The sequence below is a fragment of the Ranitomeya imitator genome, chromosome 3 (genome assembly GCF_032444005.1).
Source record: "Ranitomeya imitator isolate aRanImi1 chromosome 3, aRanImi1.pri, whole genome shotgun sequence".
Taxonomy (NCBI): domain Eukaryota; kingdom Metazoa; phylum Chordata; class Amphibia; order Anura; family Dendrobatidae; genus Ranitomeya; species Ranitomeya imitator.
Genome location: NC_091284.1, coordinates 839,401,622 through 839,418,059, shown reverse-complemented (window position 1 = coordinate 839,418,059; position 16,438 = coordinate 839,401,622).

The following is a 16,438-nucleotide window of genomic DNA, read 5'->3' as shown; positions in this document are numbered from 1 at the left end:
ACGGACAAGATAAAGATCCCCAATTCACATCAGGACTACAAGATCCCAGGTACCTTCAGCTGCGTCACTTCTAATGTGGTGTACCTAATTATATGTACTAAATGTCCAACTGGGGGTCTGTATGTGGGGGAGACAGGGCAAAAACTGAGAACAAGGATGAACTCTCATCGCCACACAATAAGAGAAAAAAGAATGGATCTACCTGTGGCAATACATTTCTGTCTCCCCGATCATAACATTATGGACATGAAATTACTTATATTAAAAGGTAACTTCAAATCTCAGAGAGACAGAAGAGTCTGGGAATATAAACTGATGACGAAATTTGACAGTCTCAGTGCAGGAATGAATGTGTTGCATGGATTTATGTCTTTTTACATCAATTAAGGAATTTGCTCCTCAGACCATGTGGGGTCATCATAACAGAACCAGACCCCAATCAGAGGACAATAAAACAATCACTCCTAATCTAGGAACTTTCCAATATTTATGGACATAACTGTTTATCACTCTCCCATAATGGTAGTTCTGCTTCAGGTCACCTGTCTTATCTATGGCATTTTCTGTGCTGTGTTGTATATAAATATGTGATTCTTCAGAATTTCTTTTAATAATAATAATAATAATCTTTATTTATATGGCGCCAACATATTCCGCAGCGCTTTACAGTTTAACAGTTTCAAACACAAAAGTCATAAGTAACAACGTTAACAATACAATAATAAAGCACAATAAGCCGCCCCTGCTCGTGAGAGCTTACAATCTACAATGAGGAGGGGGAGATACAAAGTACAGGTGTGTATTTACAATGATGTATTTACAATGATGGTCCGGCCATCTTCAGGGGGTGGGGGATAGATGGAGATAGTGAATGGGCTACACACACACAAACATAACTTTGATTAGTGAACGTGGTAGGCCGCTCTGAACAAATGTGTTTTGAGCGAGCGCCTAAAACTATGCAAATTGTGGATGGTCCTAATTTCTTGGGGTAGAGCATTCCAGAGGATTGGCGCAGCACGGGAGAAGTCTTGGAGTCGGGAGTGGGAGGTACGGATTAGTGCAGAAGTTAGCCGAAAGTCATTTGCAGAGCGCAGCGGTCTGTTAGGCCGATAGTCTTTCCCTGATGAAGAGACCTGTGTAGTCTAGAAAGCTGCAATTTGTTCCCATCTTTTCAGTTAGCCATTAAAAGGTATCAACCACTGAGGACTCTCAATTCTAAATATTTTTCTATCCACAAATGTATACAGGTCACCACAGCAACAGCAGTAATACTCTGATAATACTCCAGTAATGATGTAATAGACCTGTAATACTCTGATAATACTCCAGTAATGATGTAATAGACCTGTAATACTCTGATAATACTCCAATAATGATGTAATAGACCTGTAATACTCTGATATTACTCCAATAATGATGTAATAGACCTGTAATACTCTGATGATACTCCAGTAATGATGTAATAGACCTGTAATACTCTGATAATACTCCAGTAATGATGTAATAGACCTGTAATACTCTGATAATACTCCAGTAATGATGTAATAGACCTGTAATACTCTGATAATACTCCAGTAATGATGTAATAGACCTGTAATACTCTGATAATACTCCAGTAATGATGTAATAGACCTGTAATACTCTGATAATACTCCAGTAATGATGTAATAGACCTGTAATACTCTGATAATACTCCAGTAATGATGTAATAGACCTGTAATACTCTGATAATACTCCAGTAATAATGTAATAGACCTGTAATACTCTGATAATACTCCAGTAATGATGTAATAGACCTGTAATACTCTGATAATACTCCAGTAATGATGTAATAGACCTGTAATACTCTGATAATACTCCAGTAATGATGTAATAGACCTGTAATACTCTGATAATACTCCAATAATGATGTAATAGACCTGTAATACTCTGATATTACTCCAATAATGATGTAATAGACCTGTAATACTCTGATAATACTCCAGTAATGATGTAATAGACCTGTAATACTCTGATAATACTCCAGTAATGATGTAATAGACCTGTAATACTCTGATATTACTCCAATAATGATGTAATAGACCTGTAATACTCTGATAATACTCCAATAATGATGTAATAGACCTGTAATACTCTGATAATACTCCAGTAATGATGTAATAGACCTGTAATACTCTGATATTACTCCAATAATGATGTAATAGACCTGTAATACTCTGATAATACTCCAGTAATTATGTAATAGACCTGTAATACTCTGATAATACTCCAATAATGATGTAATAGACCTGTAATACTCTGATATTACTCCAATAATGATGTAATAGACCTGTAATACTCTGATGATACTCCAGTAATGATGTAATAGACCTGTAATACTCTGATAATACTCCAATAATGATGTAATAGACCTGTAATACTCTGATAATACTCCAGTAATGATGTAATAGACCTGTAATACTCTGATAATACTCCAGTAATAATGTAATAGACATGTAATACTCTGATAATACTCCAGTAATGATGTAATAGACCTGTAATACTCTGATATTACTCCAATAATGATGTAATAGACCTGTAATACTCTGATAATACTCCAGTAATGATGTAATAGACCTGTAATACTCTGATAATACTCCAATAATGATGTAATAGACCTGTAATACTATGATATTACTCCAATAATGATGTAATAGACCTGTAATACTCTGATAATACTCCAGTAATGATGTAATAGACCTGTAATACTCTGATAATACTCCAGTAATGATGTAATAGACCTGTAATACTCTGATATTACTCCAATAATGATGTAATAGACCTGTAATACTCTGATAATACTCCAGTAATGATGTAATAGACCTGTAATACTCTGATAATACTCCAGTAATGATGTAATAGACCTGTAATACTCTGATATTACTCCAATAATGATGTAATAGACCTGTAATACTCTGATAATACTCCAATAATGATGTAATAGACCTGTAATACTCTGATAATACTCCAGTAATGATCTAGTAGACCTGTAATACTCTGATAATACTCCAGTAATGATGTAATAGACCTGTATACTCTGATAATACTCCAGTAATTATGTAATAGACCTGTAATACTCTGATAATACTCCAATAATGATGTAATAGACCTGTAATACTCTGCTAATACTCCAATAATGATGTAATAGACCTGTAATACTCTGATATTACTCCAATAATGATGTAATAGACCTGTAATACTCTGATAATACTCCAGTAATGATGTAATAGACCTGTAATACTCTGATAATACTCCAGTAATGATGTAATAGACCTGTAATACTCTGATATTACTCCAATAATGATGTAATAGACCTGTAATACTCTGATAATACTCCAATAATGATGTAATAGACCTGTAATACTCTGATAATACTCCAGTAATGATGTAATAGACCTGTAATACTCTGATATTACTCCAATAATGATGTAATAGACCTGTAATACTCTGATAATACTCCAATAATGATGTAATAGACCTGTAATACTCTGATAATACTCCAGTAATGATGTAATAATCCTGTAATACTCTGATAATACTCCATTAATGATGTAATAGACCTGTAATACAAGATTCAAGATTCAAAGAAGCTTTATTGGCAGGACCAAATACACATCAGTTTTGCCAAAGCAAGTGTATAGAGGCAATAGGGATAGGGACTGAGGGGATGTTGGGTAGGAGCTGTGGGGGGAGGTGGATGGGGCAGATCCAGGTTGGGGGCTATAGTCCATGGCATAGGGGAGGTGGATGGGGCAGATCCAGGTTGGGGGCTATAGTCCATGGCATAGGGGAGGTGGATGGGGCAGGTTCAGGTTGGGGGCTATAGTCCATGGCATAGGGGAGGTGGATGGGGCAGGTCCATTGTGGGGGCTATAGTCCATGGCATAGGGGAGGTGGATGGGGCAGATCCAGGGTGGGGGCTATAGTCCATGGCATAGGGGAGGTGGATGGGGCAGGGCCAGGTTGGGGGCTATAGTCCATGGCATCATAGTTCTCTTTCTCACAGTCTATGGCATTCGCTCACATACCGCGCTGCTATCTCCACCGCTCTCTCTTCTTCTCCCAGCAGGATATATGTTTTCTCTTCCTCCTTCATGGTGATGAAGTCTGGGAAGAGATGTGAGAGTCTCCTGAAGTGAGTGTCCCTCACTGCTGAGTATTTGGAGCAGTGTAGCAGGAAGTGGGTTTCGTCCTCTATGGCCTCCTGGTCGCAGTGTTGGCACAGTCTTTCCTCCCTGGGCTTGTAGCTCTGCCTGTGTCGGCCACATTCGATGGCCAGACTGTGGGCGCTGAGTCTATATCGGCTCAGGATCTGGCGGTCTCTGGGGTCCGGGAGTTTCTCCAGATATGGCGCCAGTCTGTAGTCTCTCTGTAGGCTCCGGTACATGATCAGTTTCTGTGAGCTGATGATATCATTCTTCCAGTCACTGACATACCTCTCCTGGCCTTCGTCTGCCATCTTCCTAATTCCGGCTTTTGTCAGGTTGTTGTGATTGGTGTTCTGCTCCGGTTGGGTTTGGCTGGGCTGTTCCGGGGGTTCTGGTTTTTCTGTTTCACCTTCATGTATCAGGGCTTTATGGTGGTGGGAGCTTGGATTGCTCCTATGCAGGTGAGCCCGGAATGACAGCGCCCTCTTTAGAACTGTCAGGTGTAGAGGGAATCTGCCCAGCTCGGCCCGACAAGCACTGTTGGAGGTGCTCCGATGGACCTGGAGAAGGTGCTTGCAGAATTCCAGGTGGAATATTTCTGTTGGACTGGAGTCCCACTTTGACCAGTCTGGGTAGGTGTGAGGACCCCAGACTTCGCTGCCATACAGGAGGATTGGGGCGATGATGGAGTCGAAGATTTTTAGCCAGACCCTCACTGGTGGCTTCAGATGGTAGAGTGCCCTTCGGATGGCATAGAAGGTTTTGCAGGCCTTGTCTTTCAGGGTCTCTATGGCTTGTTTGAAGTTCCCTGACCGGTGAATCTCTAGGCCCAGGTAGGTATATTTGTCCGTTCCTGTGAGGTCGCAGTTGTTGAGGATAAATGATGGGTGTTGGTCTGATCTTCTCTTTCTCCTCTGGAACACCATGGTGTTGGTTTTCTTTAGGTTGACCGGTAGGGCCCAGGTGGAGCTGAATTTCTCTAGGATTTTCAGTTTGTCCTGGAGGCCTTTCTCGGTTGGTGACAGCAGCAGCAGGTCATCTGCATACAGCAGGAATTTCACCTTGGGGTCGTGGAGGGTGAGTCCTGGTGCTGAGGAGGATTCCAGGGCGGTAGCCAGCTCGTTGATGTAGATGTTGAAGAGCGTTGGGCTTAGGCTGCAGCCTTGTCTTACTCCGCGGCTCTGCTGGAAAAAAGCCGTTCTTTTGCCGCTCACACTCACGCTGCAGCTGTTCTCGGTGTAGGAGCTTTTGATGACATCGTAGGTCTTTCCTCCTATTCCACTCTCCAGCAGTTTCAGGAATAAGCCCGGGTGCCACACTGAATCAAAGGCCTTTTTAAAGTCCACAAAGCAGGCGTATATCTTCCCATTCTTTGTATTGTAGATGTGTCTCTGAATGAGGCTGTGCAGAGTATAGATGTGGTCAGTGGTGCGGTGGTTCGGCATGAACCCTGCTTGGCTCTTGTTGAGGACGTTGTGCTCGGTGAGGAAGGTGAGGATCCTCTTGTTCAGGATACTGTTGAACAGTTTTCCCAGGTTGCTGCTGACGCATATGCCTCTGTAGTTGGCTGGGTCATACCTGTCCCCACTCTTGTGGATGGGTGTGATGAGGCCTTGGTTCCAGGTACGAGGGAAGTAGCCGGCACTCAGTACAATATTGAAGAGTTTAACCATTGCAGCCTGTATTTCTGGTGGGCTGTACTTCAGCATTTCTGGTAGGATTCCATCCAGGCCACCGGCTTTTCTACATCTTATGGAGGAGAGTCTCTCGGTTACTTCCTGTACTGTTATAGGTGTATCCACCGGGTTTTGGAAGTTTTTGATTTTTTCCTCCATTGCTTTTAGTTTCGCCATTATGTTTTCCTGTTCTTGGCTTAGTCCTTCCTTTGGAATGTCTTTATAGAGGTCTCTGAAGTATTGGAGCCAAAGGTTGCCATTTTGGATATGGTTGTTGTTTTTCTTGTCTTTGGTGTCCATGTGGTTCCATAGTTCCCAGAAGGAGTGGTCTTGGAGGGCGTCTTGGAGTTGATTGAGCTTCGTAGAGATGTAACTCTGCTTCTTCCTCCTGAGGACTCTGATAATACTCCAGTAATGATGTAATAGACCTGTAATACTCTGATATTACTTCAATAATGATGTAATAGACCTGTAATACTCTGATATTACTCCAATAATGATGTAATAGACCTGTAATACTCTGATAATACTCCAGTAATGATGTAATAGACCTGTAATACTCTGATATTACTCCAGTAATGATGTAATAGACCTGTAATACTCTGATATTACTCCAATAATGATGTAATAGACCTGTAATACTCTGATATTACTCCAATAATGATGTAATAGACCTGTAATACTCTGATAATACTCCAGTAATGATGTAATAGACCTGTAATACTCTGATATTACTCCAATAATGATGTAATAGACCTGTAATACTCTGATAATACTCCAATAATGATGTAATAGACCTGTAATACTCTGATAATACTCCAGTAATAATCTAATAGACCTGTAATACTCGGATAATACTCCAGTAATGATGTAATAGACCTGTAATACTCTGATAATATTCCACTAATGATGTAATAGACCTGTAATACTCTGATAATACTCCAGTAATAATCTAATAGACCTGTAATACTCGGATAATACTCCAATAATGATGTAATAGACCTGTAATATTCTGATAATACTCCAGTAATGATTTAATAGACCTGTAATACTCGGATAATACTCCAGTAATGATGTAATAGACCTGTAATACTCTGATAATACTCCACTAATGATGTAATAGACCTGTAATACTCTGATAATACTCCAATAATGATGTAATAGACCTGTAATACTCTGATAATACTCCAGTAATGATGTAATAGACCTGTAATATTCTGATAATACTCCAGTAATGATGTAATAGACCTGTAATACTCTGATAATACTCCAGTAATAATCTAATAGACCTGTAATACTCGGATAATACTCCAATAATGATGTAATAGACCTGTAATATTCTGATAATACTCCAGTAATGATGTAATAGACCTGTAATACTCTGATAATATTCCACTAATGATGTAATAGACCTGTAATACTCTGATAATACTCCAGTAATAATCTAATAGACCTGTAATACTCGGATAATACTCCAATAATGATGTAATAGACCTGTAATATTCTGATAATACTCCAGTAATGATGTAATAGACCTGTAATACTCGGATAATACTCCAGTAATGATGTAATAGACCTGTAATACTCTGATAATACTCCACTAATGATGTAATAGACCTGTAATACTCTGATAATACTCCAGTAATAATCTAATAGACCTGTAATACTCGGATAATACTCCAGTAATGATGTAATAGACCTGTAATACTCGGATAATACTCCAGTAATGATGTAATAGACCTGTAATACTCTGATAATACTCCAGTAATGATGTAATAGACCTGTAATACTCGGATAATACTCCAGTAATGATGTAATAGACCTGTAATACTCGGATAATACTCCAGTAATGATGTAATAGACCTGTAATACTCTGATATTACTCCAATAATGATGTAATAGACCTGTAATATTCTGATAATACTCCAGTAATGATGTAATAGACCTGTAATACTCTGATAATACTCCAGTAATAATCTAATAGACCTGTAATACTCGGATAATACTCCACTAATGATGTAATAGACCTGTAATACTCGGATAATACTCCAGTAATAATCTAATAGACCTGTAATACTCGGATAATACTCCAGTAATGATGTAACAGACCTGTAATACTCTGATATTACTCCAATAATGATGTAACAGACCTGTAATACTCTGATAATACTCCACTAATGATGTAATAGACCTGTAATACTCTGATATTACTCCAATAATGATGTAATAGACCTGTAATACTCTGATATTACTCCTATAATGATGTAATAGACCTGTAATACTCTGATAATACTCCAGTAATGATGTAATAGACCTGTAATACTCTGATATTACTCCAATAATGATGTAATAGACCTGTAATACTCTGATAATACTCCAATAATGATGTAATAGACCTGTAATACTCTGATAATACTCCAATAATGATGTAATAGACCTGTAATACTCTGATAATACTCCAGTAATGATGTAATAGACCTGTAATATTCTGATAATACTCCAGTAATAATCTAATAGACCTGTAATACTCTGATAATACTCCAGTAATAATCTAATAGACCTGTAATACTCTAATAATTCTCCAGTAATGATGTAATAGACCTGTAATGCTCTGATAATACTCCAGTAATAATGTAATAGACCTGTAATACTCTGATAATACTCCAGTAATGATGTAATAGACCTGTAATACTCTGATAATACTCCAATAATGATGTAATAGACCTGTAATACTCTGATATTACTCCAATAATGATGTAATAGACCTGTAATACTCTGATATTACTCCAATAATGATGTAATAGACCTGTAATATTCTGATAATACTCCAATAATGATGTAATAGACCTGTAATACTCTGATAATACTCCAGTAATGATGTAATAATCCTGTAATACTCTGATAATACTCCATTAATGATGTAATAGACCTGTAATACTCTGATAATACTCCAGTAATGATGTAATAGACCTGTAATACTCTGATATTACTCCAATAATGATGTAATAGACCTGTAATACTCTGATAATACTCCAATAATGATGTAATAGACCTGTAATACTCTGATAATACTCCAGTAATGATGTAATAATCCTGTAATACTCTGATAATACTCCATTAATGATGTAATAGACCTGTAATACTCTGATAATACTCCAGTAATGATGTAATAGACCTGTAATACTCTGATATTACTCCAATAATGATGTAATAGACCTGTAATACTCTGATATTACTCCAATAATGATGTAATAGACCTGTAATACTCTGATAATACTCCAGTAATGATGTAATAGACCTGTAATACTCTGATATTACTCCAATAATGATGTAATAGACCTGTAATACTCTGATAATACTCCAATAATGATGTAATAGACCTGTAATACTCTGATATTACTCCAATAATGATGTAATAGACCTGTAATATTCTGATAATACTCCAGTAATGATGTAATAGACCTGTAATACTCTGATAATACTCCACTAATGATGTAATAGACCTGTAATACTCTGATAATACTCCAGTAATAATCTAATAGACCTGTAATACTCTGATAATACTCCAGTAATGATGTAATAGACCTGTAATACTCTGATAATACTCCACTAATGATGTAATAGACCTGTAATACTCTGATAATACTCCAGTAATAATCTAATAGACCTGTAATACTCGGATAATACTCCAATAATGATGTAATAGACCTGTAATATTCTGATAATACTCCAGTAATGATGTAATAGACCTGTAATACTCGGATAATACTCCAGTAATGATGTAATAGACCTGTAATACTCTGATAATACTCCAGTAATGATGTAATAGACCTGTAATACTCGGATAATACTCCAGTAATGATGTAATAGACCTGTAATACTCGGATAATACTCCAGTAATGATGTAATAGACCTGTAATACTCTGATATTACTCCAATAATGATGTAATAGACCTGTAATATTCTGATAATACTCCAGTAATGATGTAATAGACCTGTAATACTCTGATAATACTCCAGTAATAATCTAATAGACCTGTAATACTCGGATAATACTCCACTAATGATGTAATAGACCTGTAATACTCGGATAATACTCCAGTAATAATCTAATAGACCTGTAATACTCGGATAATACTCCAGTAATGATGTAACAGACCTGTAATACTCTGATATTACTCCAATAATGATGTAACAGACCTGTAATACTCTGATAATACTCCACTAATGATGTAATAGACCTGTAATACTCGGATAATACTCCAGTAATGATGTAATAGACCTGTAATACTCTGATAATACTCCAGTAATGATGTAATAGACCTGTAATACTCGGATAATACTCCAGTAATGATGTAATAGACCTGTAATACTCTGATATTACTCCAATAATGATGTAATAGACCTGTAATACTCTGATATTACTCCAATAATGATGTAATAGACCTGTAATATTCTGATAATACTCCAGTAATGATGTAATAGACCTGTAATACTCTGATAATACTCCACTAATGATGTAATAGACCTGGAATACTCGGATAATACTCCAGTAATGATGTAATAGACCTGTAATACTCTGATAATACTCCAGTAATGATGTAATAGACCTGTAATACTCTGATAATACTCCAGTAATAATGTAATAGACCTGTAATACTCTGATAATACTCCAGTAATTATATAATAGACCTGTAATACTCTGATAATACTCCAGTAATGATGTAATAGACCTGTAATACTCTGATAATACTCCAGTAATGATGTAATAGACCTGTAATATTCTGATAATACTCCACTAATGATGTAATAGACCTGTAATACTCTGATAATACTCCAGTAATGATCTAATAGACCTGTAATACTCTGATAATACTCCAGTAATGATGTAATAGACCTGTAATACTCTGATAATACTCCAGTAATGATGTAATAGACCTGTAATACTCTGATAATACTTCAGTAATGATCTAATAGACCTGTAATACTCTGATAATACTCCAGTAATGATGTAATAGACCTATAATACTCTGATAATACTCCAGTAATAATCTAATAGACCTGTAATACTCTGATAATACTCCAGTAATGATCTAATAGACCTGTAATATTCTGATAATACTCCAGTAATAATGTAATAGACCTGTAATACTCTAATAATTCTCCAGTAATGATGTAATAGACCTGTAATATTCTGATAATACTCCAGTAATGATGTAATAGACCTGTAATACTCTGATAATACTCCAGTAATGATGTAATAGACCTGTAATACTCTGATAATACTCCAATAATGATGTAATAGACCTGTAATACTCGGATAATACTCCAGTAATGATGTAATAGACCTGTAATACTCTGATATTGCTCCAATAATGATGTAATAGACCTGTAATATTCTGATAATACTCCAGTAATGATGTAATAGACCTGTAATACTCGGATAATACTCCAGTAATGATGTAATAGACCTGTAATACTCTGATATTACTCCAATAATGATGTAATAGACCTGTAATATTCTGATAATACTCCAGTAATGATGTAATAGACCTGTAATACTCGGATAATACTCCAGTAATGATGTAATAGATCTGTAATACTCTAATAATTCTCCAGTAATGATCTAATAGACCTGTAATACTCTGATAATACTCCAGTAATGATGTAATAGACCTGTAATACTCTGATAATACTCCAGTAATGATGTAATAGACCTGTAAAATACTCTGATAATACTCCAATAATGATGTAATGGACCTGTAATACTCGGATAATACTCCAGTAATGATGTAATAGACCTGTAATACTCTGATATTACTCCAATAATGATGTAATAGACCTGTAATATTCTGATAATACTCCAGTAATGATGTAATAGACCTGTAATACTCTGATAATACTCCAGTAATGATGTAATAGACCTGTAATACTCTGATAATACTCCAGTAATGATGTAATAGACCTGTAATACTCGGATAATATTCCAGTAATGATGTAATAGACCTGTAATACTCTGATAATACTCCAGTAATGATGTAATAGACCTGTAATACTCTGATAATACTCCAGTAATGATGTAATATACCTGTAATACTCTGATAATACTCCAGTAATAATATAATAGACCTGTAATACTCTGATAATACTCCAGTAATAATCTAATAGACCTGTAATACTCTGATAATACTCCAGTAATGATGTAATAGACCTGTAATACTCTGATAATACTCCAGTAATGATGTAATAGACCTGTAATACTCGGATAATACTCCAGTAATGATGTAATAGACCTGTAATACTCTGATAATACTCCAGTAATGATGTAATACACCTGTAATACTCTGATAATACTCCAGTAATGATGAAATAGACCTGTAATATTCTGATAATACTCCAGTAATGATGTAATAGATCTGTAATACTCTGATAATACTCCAGTAATTATGTAATAGACCTGTAATACTCTGATATTACTCCAATAATGATGTAATAGACCTGTAATACTCTGATAATACTCCAGTAATAATGTAATAGACCTGTAATACTCTGATAATACTCCAGTAATGATGTAATAGACCTGCAATACTCTGATAATACTCCAGTAATGATGTAATAGACCTGTAATACTCTGATATTACTCCAATAATGATCTAATAGACCTGTAATACTCGGATAATACTCCAGTAATGATGTAATAGACCTGTAATACTCTGATAATACTCCAGTAATAATCTAATAGACCTGTAATACTCTGATAATACTCCAGTAATGATGTAATAGACCTGTAATACTCTGATATTTCTCCAATAATGATGTAATAGACCTGTAATATTCTGATAATACTCCAGTAATGATGTAATAGACCTGTAATACTCTGATAATACTCCAGTAATAATCTAATAGACCTGTAATACTCGGATAATACTCCACTAATGATCTAATAGACCTGTAATATTCTGATAATACTCCAGTAATAATGTAATAGACCTGTAATACTCTAATAATTCTCCAGTAATGATGTAATAGACCTGTAATATTCTGATAATACTCCAGTAATGATGTAATATACCTGTAATACTCTGATAATACTCCAGTAATGATGTAATAGACCTGTATTACTCTAATAATACTCCAATAATGATGTAATAGACCTGTAATACTCGGATAATACTCCAGTAATGATGTAATAGACCTGTAATACTCTGATATTACTCCAATAATGATGTAATAGACCTGTAATATTCTGATAATACTCCAGTAATGATGTAATAGACCTGTAATACTCGGATAATACTCCAGTAATGATGTAATAGACCTGTAATACTCGGATAATACTCCAGTAATGATGTAATAGACCTGTAATACTCTAATAATTCTCCAGTAATGATCTAATAGACCTGTAATACTCTGATAATACTCCAGTAATGATGTAATAGACCTGTAATACTCTGATAATACTCCAGTAATGATGTAATAGACCTGTAATACTCTGATAATACTCCAATAATGATGTAATGGACCTGTAATACTCGGATAATACTCCAGTAATGATGTAATAGACCTGTAATACTCTTATATTACTCCAATAATGATGTAATAGACCTGTAATATTCTGATAATACTCCAGTAATGATGTAATAGACCTGTAATACTCTGATAATACTCCAGTAATGATGTAATAGACCTGTAATACTCTGATAATACTCCAGTAATGATGTAATAGACCTGTAATACTCGGATAATATTCCAGTAATGATGTAATAGACCTGTAATACTCTGATAATACTCCAGTAATGATGTAATAGACCTGTAATACTCTGATAATACTCCAGTAATGATGTAATATACCTGTAATACTCTGATAATACTCCAGTAATAATCTAATAGACCTGTAATACTCTGATAATACTCCAGTAATGATGTAATAGACCTGTAATACTCTGATAATACTCCAGTAATGATGTAATAGACCTGTAATACTCGGATAATACTCCAGTAATGATGTAATAGACCTGTAATACTCTGATAATACTCCAGTAATGATGTAATACACCTGTAATACTCTGATAATACTCCAGTAATGATGAAATAGACCTGTAATATTCTGATAATACTCCAGTAATGATGTAATAGATCTGTAATACTCTGATAATACTCCAGTAATTATGTAATAGACCTGTAATACTCTGATATTACTCCAATAATGATGTAATAGACCTGTAATACTCTGATAATACTCCAGTAATGATGTAATAGACCTGTAATACTCTGATAATACTCCAGTAATAATGTAATAGACCTGTAATACTCTGATAATACTCCAGTTATGATGTAATAGACCTGCAATACTCTGATAATAATCCAGTAATGATGTAATAGACCTGTAATACTCTGATATTACTCCAATAATGATCTAATAGACCTGTAATACTCGGATAATACTCCAGTAATGATGTAATAGACCTGTAATACTCTGATAATACTCCAGTAATAATCTAATATACCTGTAATACTCTGATAATACTCCAGTAATGATGTAATAGACCTGTAATACTCTGATAATACTCCAGTAATGATGTAATAGACCTGTAATACTCTGATAATACTCCAGTAATGATGTAATAGACCTGTAATACTCTGATAATACTCCAGTAATGATGTAATACACCTGTAATACTCTGATAATACTCCACTAATGATGAAATAGACCTGTAATACTCTGATAATACTCCAGTAATGATCTAATAGACCTGTAATACTCTGATAATACTCCAGTAATAATGTAATAGACCTGTAATACTCTGATAATACTCCAGTAATGATGTAATAGACCTGTAATACTCTGATAATACTCCAGTAATGATGTAATAGACCTGTAATACTCGGATAATACTCCAGTAATGATGTAATAGACCTGTAATACTCTGATAATACTCCAGTAATGATGTAATAGACCTGTAATACTCTGATAATACTCCAGTAATGATGTAATAGACCTGTAATACTCTGATAATACTCCACTAATGATGTAATAGACCTGTAATACTCTGATAATACTCCAGTAATGATGTAATAGACCTGTAATACTCTGATAATACTCCAGTAATAATCTAATAGACCTGTAATACTCTGATAATACTCCAGTAATGATCTAATAGACCTGTAATATTCTGATAATACTCCAGTAATAATGTAATATACCTGTAATACTCTAATAATTCTCCAGTAATGATGTAATAGACCTGTAATATTCTGATAATACTCCAGTAATGATGTAATAGACCTGTAATACTCTGATAATACTCCAGTAATGATGTAATAGACCTGTAATACTCTGATAATACTCCAATAATGATGTAATAGACCTGTAATACTCGGATAATACTCCAGTAATGATGTAATAGACCTGTAATACTCTGATATTACTCCAATAATGATGTAATAGACCTGTAATATTCTGATAATACTCCAGTAATGATGTAATAGACCTGTAATACTCGGATAATACTCCAGTAATGATGTAATAGACCTGTAATACTCTGATATTACTCCAATAATGATGTAATAGACCTGTAATATTCTGATAATACTCCAGTAATGATGTAATAGACCTGTAATACTCGGATAATACTCCAGTAATGATGTAATAGACCTGTAATACTCTAATAATTCTCCAGTAATGATCTAATAGACCTGTAATACTCTGATAATACTCCAGTAATGATGTAATAGACCTGTAATACTCTGATAATACTCCAGTAATGATGTAATAGACCTGTAATACTCTGATAATACTCCAATAATGATGTAATGGACCTGTAATACTCGGATAATACTCCAGTAATGATGTAATAGACCTGTAATACTCTGATATTACTCCAATAATGATGTAATAGACCTGTAATATTCTGATAATACTCCAGTAATGATGTAATAGACCTGTAATACTCTGATAATACTCCAGTAATGATGTAATAGACCTGTAATACTCTGATAATACTCCAGTAATGATGTAATAGACCTGTAATACTCGGATAATATTCCAGTAATGATGTAATAGACCTGTAATACTCTGATAATACTCCAGTAATGATGTAATAGACCTGTAATACTCTGATAATACTCCAGTAATGATGTAATATACCTGTAATACTCTGATAATACTCCAGTAATAATCTAATAGACCTGTAATACTCTGATAATACTCCAGTAATAATCTAATAGACCTGTAATACTCTGATAATACTCCAGTAATGATGTAATAGACCTGTAATACTCTGATAATACTCCAGTAATGATGTAATAGACCTGTAATACTCGGATAATACTCCAGTAATGATGTAATAGACCTGTAATACTCTGATAATACTCCAGTAATGATGTAATACACCTGTAATACTCTGATAATACTCCAGTAATGATGAAATAGACCTGTAATATTCTGATAATACTCCAGTAATGATGTAATAGATCTGTAATACTCTGATAATACTCCAGTAATTATGTAATAGACCTGTAATACTCTGATATTACTCCAATAATGATGTAATAGACCTGTAATACTCTGAT